The sequence below is a fragment of the Gossypium hirsutum genome, chromosome D07, assembly GCF_007990345.1.
Source record: "Gossypium hirsutum isolate 1008001.06 chromosome D07, Gossypium_hirsutum_v2.1, whole genome shotgun sequence".
In the NCBI taxonomy this organism is placed as follows: domain Eukaryota; kingdom Viridiplantae; phylum Streptophyta; class Magnoliopsida; order Malvales; family Malvaceae; genus Gossypium; species Gossypium hirsutum.
The window spans coordinates 49,827,169-49,836,860 of NC_053443.1; positions in this window are offsets into that span (position 1 = coordinate 49,827,169).

Sequence of the window (9,692 nt, forward strand, 5' to 3'; positions counted from 1 at the left end):
AAAGTATGGGTGTAACACCGCAAACTCGGCCTAAACGTTATGGCCGAATCTGGCGATGTCACATGGTAACGGTTTTCGAAAAAGTGAGTTGTCGTCAAAAATATTTTTTCTATATAACCTCTTTACAATATCTTATGTTAATTCTAGGACGTGTTGTTCATTTTCAAAACGAAATTCATTGTCACAAAGTTATTCTCTTTTTAAAACGTTATTGATTTCAAAACGTCACTTATTGCGAAAGCTTTTCTTAAAACCGTGCGTATTTGAGTGATTTTGTTAAAACGTTTGATTGGTTTTTGAAAACTTGATTATCCCTACTACTAGCAGTTGTAAGTAAAAACAAAATAAAAACCCCAATTTAAAAGTAAAAATCCAAAGAGGTCATTATTACAGTCAAATACCCCTAAAATAAAAACAAAACTATAAGTAAGTACTAAGTCGAATAAAATAGGTTATGTGGCCACCGTTGAGTCCACCGTCGCACCGATCTGCCTATTTCTGGGGATTACCTGTACAGTCAAATCAAAAGGGTGAGTTTACAAAAACTCAATCTGTAATCTCATATAAAACAAATAGACAAAAAGCAATTAGAGTCTGGGCCTAAGCCCTTTTCAATGTCAGAGACAATACCAGTTTGGGCTTTAGCCCATCTCATCACACAAGTAATCATGTGTTTGGGACTTGGCCCATTACAGTAACAATAATCAGTACAGTAACAGATTCTACAGTATATAGGTCCTACCCAGCCAGCCTCTACACTCCATCTCCGTCCAACCCTACACTCCATATGGGGATATAATCAACCCACCCATTCCTACACTCCAAAGTAGTGCCAAATGCGGCACTAGATAGTAGTTGCAGCTAAGCTGCCAGTAAGTTAGGCTCGAAGCCTTTTAGTACACTTCCTCCAATCAATATCAATCCCCAACCCAATGCAATGCATAATACAGTCATGTCATGGTATCATGTATAAACAGTATATAGTATATAGCATGCTCAAAGTACAAACATACATATCTATCTTATATAGGTATATAACTAGGGGTGTTCATTCGGTTAACCGACCGGTTAACCGACCCGAAATTTCTATAACCGAATTAACCGACCTTCCAAAAATTTTAACCGTTAACCGAACCGATTTTTTTTAAAAAATTTAACCGAACCGAAATTTTTTCGGTTAATAAGGTCGGTTAACCGAATTAACCGAAAATTATGTATTTTTTATTTTTGGTTAAAAATTACCCGAATTACCCGAATTACCCGAATTACCCGAATTACCCGAATTACCCGAATTAACCGAATTAACCGAATTAACCGAATTACCGAAAAATACCCGAATTTTTTTATTTTTTATTTTTAAATTTTAAAAAATTTATAAATTATTAAAGTAAATTGGGTTTTAGACTTTAGTAAATTGGGTTGTCTTTTAGTTTTAATTTTATTGGATTGGGTAATTGGGTAAACTTTAGTTTTAGTTTTATTGGGTTGGGTAATTGAGTTTGGGTTGGGTTGGATAATTTTATTTATTAATTTTTTCGGTTAACCGAAAATTTTCGGTTAACCGACCGGTTTCGAACCGAATTAACCGTTAACCGAAAAATCATAAAAAAATTAACCGACCCCCGACCGAAAAATTCGGTTAACCAACCGATTAACCGAATTCGGTCGGTTAACCGAATTTTTTCGGTTTTACCCGAATTATGCACACCCCTATATATAACAGTCCTTCAGTCATTTCAGTCAATTAGGGGTTTAGGTAAACTTACCGACCCTTCAGTAGGTTCACAATCGACTTGGACGATCTGTGCAACCTTAGCAGTCAAACAGTGAAAATGGGCCCATGTTGCAAGCTCAAGTAGGCCCACACGCTCATGAGGCCCACACAGCCTAAAATGGCCTTGACCGTATGGTTCACACGGTCTGGTCCAATATTCCCACATGCTCGTGTGGTTAACCTATGTGGGGCTCACGTGCCCGTATGGCCCACACGGCCTAATTCGGCCCGGCCCATGATTCGCACATGGCCAGCCTTGTCAATCACACGCCTATGTTCGATCACACGGCTTACCACACGGGAGGCCACATGCCCGTGTAGCGTCGACAATCACATTTTTTGACTTTTCGCCGATTTTTGTTTTCAGAGTTGTGTTTACACACCTAGTTTGTTTGTGACATAAAAACACTTCCGAGATCCCCAGCACCTATGGTCAACAACCAAACCCCACAATCAGTCCTAATTGCTAGTTAACTCGAAACCAAAATATTGACAATGATTCATTCAATCCGTTCGTTACTTACCTTCAAAACCGAGCAACCCCCAAGTACGGATTCGAATAAGATAGGTCACCACTCCCACAATTCGCTACTAAAAAAATCTGAAAGACCCAATAAGACAACAATTCACATCTTCAAAGCTTAAAAGAATAGAAAAGCTTTCCCTAATTCACCAAACACAATCACCTTACCTACTAAACGAGTAACGGTAGAACCACACCGCTCCAATGCTAACCGAATCGTTCTAGTCCTTAACCTTCATCAATGAAAGAGTTGACCTATCACCAAAAATCCATAAACCAAATAACACCACAGTTACAAAACTTACCACCAACGCGTAAAGGGAAAACGGAGATGAAAAATTGCGGCAACAAGGATTTGAGAAGGAAATGGACCACTAGAAAAACCAAAGCAGAGAGAGAAGGAAATTTTCAGTAGTAGTCGACAACAAACAAAAATAGGAGAAAAGAAAGGCCAAGGGCAAAATTCGCAGAAAGAATAATAGCCAGGAGAAAAAAATAGTTGGCTACAAGGGAGAGAAAAGAATCGGTAAAGAAAAAAATAAAGGGGAAGGATGAAAAGAGGGAAAAAATTCGGCTAAGGGAGGTGGGAGACGTTTGCTCACCTTTTTCTCTAAAAAGTAAAAATTTGGGAAGCACAGAATTCCACTCAATCACCCTCACGACACAAGCAATAAAAATAAATCCCATGTTTGCACAAGGACTTGAACTCTAAACCTCCTGCTCAATTGCACTCTATTTAACCACCAGACCAGCAGGCTCTTTCTAACATATTTTACCAATATTTATTTAGAAGCCTACTGACTAGAGATAGAGGTTTATTCATTTAAAAACAAAAATTTGCCTAAGCTAAGGCTTGAACTTGAGACCTCTCAAACACACCCAAAACACATAACCACTAAAGCAGACATATATTTTGTATTACAAAAATACGAAAATAAATATATAAGGGATTTTTGGGGCGTTACAATGGGTCAAATATGTGTAGATACTCTAGTAATTAAGTTCTAATCAAATTCTAATTAATGATGGGCTAATTAGGAATTAGGGCTAATATGCCAAAGTTATAAATATTAAGATTATGGTCCCCAAATTACATATAGGATATCTTTTCTAATATCCCATCCTTAGGAAAGAGAGAGCAAATATTCAAATCCCCAAGATCCAAAAAAACTTCAAGGAATTCATGGATTCAGGTACGCTTCCGCATTTAGTTTTCATTCTTATTTTGTTCTTGATGATTTGACACGACAGATCATGATTTATATTTTCTTAAGTTTTATTTCATATCTTAATTTATGATTCTTACACTTAGAATTTATTTGAAGAAAACTAAAATTCGGTAAAGTATTGACACTTAGTATCGTTATTATGACCTAGCCAGTGGTCTCTATTTATAAAAAAAATCACAAAATTATTAGTTGAATAAGAAGAAGCAAAATAATAATATTTTAATAGAAAATATTTAGTTACACTAGGACTACAAGGGGTAGGTGGTGCACACATGCACACCCTCTTTGGGATCCTTGTGTGCCGCCCATGTATTATGGGCCTACTAAGCCTTTTTCCATATATTGGATACAATTATATGTTTTTCCTTAGTCTTTTAAATCAACCCATATAATTTCTCCTACCCAATAAATTATTTTTTTATTTAAAAATTTTAATTAATTAATTTAGTTAGTCTTCCTAATTAAATTATTTTTTCAATCTAATTTTAATTTCGTTAAAGTCATGACGATGTTACCATACTAGAATTTGAGTAAATAAATTTGATTATCTTGTTCAATAAAACTGCTATGACTAATTAATTTAATTTCCACTTCGAACTCCAAGTATTTAATTACAATCAATTAAATAATAATTCAAAAAAGTTAATTTAGTCTCTATGTCATCTTTTGCTCTTAGCAAGAGAACGCATTCACTATAGATAGTGATGCATGTGATCTATTTTTTTTAGTTTGTCATTTTCATATATCCATCCAATCGTTCAAATGCAAACCATATAAGGTTGTACCGAGCTAGCGAATGACCGATTGAACATGCATAATTAATGCTGAAATAATTTGTAATTAAGTTTTAACTTTTCGTCGATTAATTAGAACATCATTTAGTCATTGAGTCATTCTACTAAATTACCATGACTGAGTTCTCCCTATTGTATACCATTATGAAGGCAACTAAACAAGTGTTATATCTAACAACCTTGCCATATGTGTTTTACCCTCATAAGGTATCCTTAATCTCTTTGGGTTAAATTTGTTCACCCAATATGATCTTATTTTGTCTCATGGTAATCATTATATCTTCCTTCGTGAAAAACTCAATTACTAACACAGTAATTAAATTATGTTTCCTATACAAATGACCCATGGCAATGTTACGTTTCCATCTATCATATAATGTCGATAGGATAACACTATTTACCCTTTATCAGGCTATGAATTCCACTATCATAAGTGGAGCTATGTCATGTAGAAGTCGTATACCCAACGTACTAGTTTGTGGCTCTATTACCAATTGATTAATCTTGAGATTGAATTTTGGAATCCCGAACAATCAACTTGAATTAAACGAACAAAAATAAGTTTTCTTGGAAAAGAAGAAAGGACATTTAGGCTTTCAAAAAATCGAAAAATTCAACCAAATAAATTAAGAATCAATCAAGAATTTCCAAAATTAAAGAAGTAAATAAAATAAAAAAATATGAAATAATGGAAATATGAAACCAAAGGTAAAAGATGATAGGTGTGTTGGAAAAAAAATCTTGTTTGAAAACAATTTTCTTGCATAGCGGAAAATAAAAATTTTGAAAACCGATCTGGTTTTTGATATTTATAGCAATAAACCCTAGACCGAAATTGTACTTGTGTTTTTGGATAGATGGATCTTTTTTGTTCTTGGCTTTCAACCAAATGATCTTCTTTGTTATTCTTGTACCACGAATTGCCTTGAGCGTGGGCTCAATCAAATTGAATCAAACACAGAAACTAGAAATAATTTTCATTTCTTTTGGGGTGAAAATGAAAATTCTGTTCTTAAATAGAAACCGATAGAATCATTATTTTGGAAAATATATTTAACTCTTAGAAAATAAAAATCTCTCTATTTTCGGGCAGAATAACGATATCTTAAAGTTGTGTAAATAGCCTTACTGGTGCCATCTATTTTTAGGGAGAGAAGGTAGAACCTTTTGAATTAGAGAAGTTCATTTCAACTAGAAAATGTTATCCTTCCTAAAGTAGGAGTACAGGGGCTTTTGGGCCCCTTTCATACCGGGTCCAATTACAAGTACTTTCCAGGCTTTTAATCCCGTACTTTCTAATTTGATCCAACTTAATATTTGTTTTTCTATTTCCTAAAAATAAATTTAAATTATAATTAAATAATTTTCTCATCCCAATTTTCATTCCAGTAAAATTATGACGATTTTACCCCTGATAAAATTTTTGAGAAAATATATTTAATATTTTATCATTTAACTTGTTCATTATGATTGTATGTTTATTTTAATTTTCGGGCTTTAAAATAGCTAAAAAACATAAAGTCAATTTTTCGATCATTTTTGAGAAATCCTTATTCATTTGTAAATGAATTCATTTCTCATTTTCATTTCCTTTTTGAGAAAATCACATTTATTTCCAAATGATTCCATTTTCTCCAATTTCGTTTTCATTTTGGAGAAAACCATAATCATTTCCTAAATGTTTTCTATTTCTCTATTTCACCATTTCGATTCATTTTTGTTCATTTGATGTATCATGTGATTCATTTTTGGTTTCAATTAGCTAGAGGATAGATCAATTAGACATATGCAATTGAGGCTCAAATGATTTATAATTAAGTTCTAGTTTTTTCCTATTAATTGTAAACTCATTCAGTCACAAAGTCATTCCAATATAGTATCATGACTGAGTTCTCCCCAACGACATACCATTGCAAAAGCAACTCGATTAGTGCTCATCCAATGACCTTGTCATAAGTGTGTTACCCTCACAAGATATCCTGAATCTCTTTGGGATAATATCTGTTCTCCCAATATGATCCTATTTTATCTCATAGTAACCATTACATCTTCCTTTATGAAAAGTCAATCACTATCAAATAGTGATCAAGTCATCCATCACAAAGACGAATGGCCCATGACAACATTTACTTTTCATCAACCATGTAATGCCAATGATAAGATATCATTTACCCATGTCTCGGGCTATGAATTCCACTATTTTGAATGACGCTACATACTGTAGAAGTTATACACCCTATGCACCAGCTTTCGAATCATTATCTATTCAAACTCAGGTTTTTACTTACATCAAAGTATATGAGTCACACATACATAGTCTGCCATCCACATAGGATTAAGGTATGCCACACTGTGAATGTCACAAGTGAATAAATCCATAAACGGATTCAAGATCTATTCTTCTTGGGTCCAGTCTGATGTACTACCGATCTAGTCAGTCACATCTATGTTTCTATCTTCTGGGAGTTATCTGCTCTGATGCTTAAGACAAAACATCTCGCCAATTGGACTTGATAGATGACATATTAGTCTTTCAATTTGTTTGAACATTTCTGATTGGACTAAGGACGTGTTTAGGTTTGTTTACTAATACAAGTTGTCTTTTCGTATCACGGTCCAACCACGTAATACCGCTCAATATTAGTTTAAACGTTAGACAACCAATGAACAACATTCGTTTCCATTTTGCTTTGTATGCAAAAACCATTTGAGAACAATCATACAAAGTATATTAATGTAATCAATGAATTTTTTTTATTAATCAATATTTTCAAAAAAATTACAAGTTTACAAACGAATATACTACATACAGAGCACCAGATCCGACAAGGTGAAGGGTGACACGATAGATGAATAAGTAGCGTAGTCTTTTTAGATGAAAAAGCACTAATAAAGAACTATAATGACTTTTAATCAACCCTTCCAATTGACAAGATTTAGGCAAGTTGAATTTATGAAGAACCTTGTCAAGAATTCTTGAAGAATTGAAGTAAAAGTTTATCAAGAAAGTAACAGGAAACTATTCTTGTAAGAAAGAACTCTCTTAAAGTAATTTTATTAATCAAAATAATCAAGATATAATATATATGGTGGCTATGGAAAACAAAATGTCATATATGTAGATACCTAAACTACTCGGAAAATAAGGAAACAACCCTTCCGTTATCTCTAAGCAATTGACCTAGTCATAATCTTTCTCTTTAAGCTAAATTAATAAAAATACTTAAATTCGTAATAAATAATTCCATAAAATATAAGACCTCATAAATACATTAATAGGCTTATATATAATCAAATTTAAGCCCTGTAATTGAACATGATATGATTTAAAAGCTAAATAGAGTCTAAAACTCGTTATTCACATTTCAATCACATTTAGAAAATTCTACACGAGTAGTTCTCATTAAAATAGTCATATCTTGAGCTCACAAAGCCAAAATAAGGTGATTCAAAGTGCGTTTCAAAGCTAAGAGATAGCTATTTTATCGGTCAAAAGGCATCTCAATCTAGAAATACTTTGATCCCATCCAAAAATGCATTGTAAGTCGAGTGATCTTCTAGACTTGAAAATTGGCAGCTTCGGTGAAATTAATTTAATGTGTCAACCCATCCGTGCATGCATCATTTCCACCTTCCTCGAAAAGATTCATCCTTGGACTTTTTATTTATTTGAAAAAAAAAATTCTTTATCATAAGTGGAGTAGTTTAATTGAGCTTATTGCAAATGATCAACAAAATCCTAAAAGAAACAAATAAACCCAATAGACAAATTCAAGTTATGGTTAGTGAAAACATAATCAATTCTCTCCTATAGGTATTTTATTTCTTTTCAATCTTTTCATCTTGAATTGAACTATATAATGACTGGATTTTTAGTGGTGTTGGAAACTACAGTTTTGGATCCTCATTTTTGTAAATCGAGTTCGTAAAGATAAAATAAAAAGATTAAGTAAGTTAGTATGAAAAAATATTGAAGATTAGTTAAGTAATTTGACCGAGAAAATTGTTAATTAAAGCTTAAGGACTAAATTGAAAAATTCCAATTGCTATATGCAAAACCATCCACATGTAGTAGCTGACTTGCCGCAAGGAAACCCAGTTTTCGAGGAGAACATTGAACCGCCTGCACCAGAATGAAGGGAGCCACTAATGGCTCATCCGAAGAGGGCATTGCGCAAGTACACGCTTCCCACTTTAGATGTTGTCCGAGATAGCATTGAGAGGCCAACGTTAAATGCAAATAATTTTGAAATTAAGATGGTCACCATCCAAATGATACAAAATAATTTGCAATTTTAGGGAAATATGATGGAAGACCCGAACAAGCACTTAAAGAGATTCCTACAATTGTGCAACACATTTAAATACAATGGAGTGACCAATGAAACAATCTGTCTATGGTTGTTTCCGTTCTTGCTTTGCGACAATGCTTACGAATGGCTTGATTCCTAAGAGTCTGGTTCCATTAAGACATTGGATGACTTAGCGGGGAAATTTTTAGACAAAATTTTCCCCATTAGTTAAACCATCAAATTGAGGCGCGACATTGCTAACTTTAAGCAATTCGAGGGCGAGAATTTATACGAAGCTTGGGAACACTTCAAGTGGCTGCTTAGGAAATTCCCACACAACGATATGCAAGACTGGCATTAATTGCAAATATTTTATAACGGATTGGATAGAAGCTCAAGAGTCAGCTTAGATGGCACATCAGTCGGCGCCTTCATGAATAACTGACCGGCTGTGAGCGTGTGCACTAAAACACTGAATTTGTGAAACTATTTTTAAAGCCCAATTTTACTGCAAGCGTACAGGTCAATTGTAATATTTATAGTGTTACAATGGAACACCAGAGTATTTCAAGGATCGAACCCAAAGGAAGAGGCAACTGAGCAATAACTAGCATACACGATAGAGTCTAAGCGGCTACTAATACGATTTTATAGTACGACAATTCATCAAAAGATTTCACCAAATCTTGGACTAGGGGCATAAATCACGTAAATTACCAACTGGCTCCATTTTATCTTCCGATCTTAATTTTATCAACTTAGAAGAATTACGTTCGGTTTATTTTCTAATCTAGCAGGTTAATCTGGGACTAATGAACGGGTGCGCAGCAATATTACCTTCTGGTCTCACTTTATCTTGATATTCCCTAAGGGGCGTCATTACCTAAGTTCTTAGTTCTATTCAAATTAGTCCAATTTATTATGATTTAGTCATTTTTCTAAGAAATGTTAGTTTACCCACATCTCTTTCAACCAACCTCCTTTGATGTTTACCTACTCATGCTCAAAGTAAAGAAAATAAACATAAACATTGAAAATAAGACAACCATGAAAGTAAAGCTTGAGAAAAGTATAAAAGTT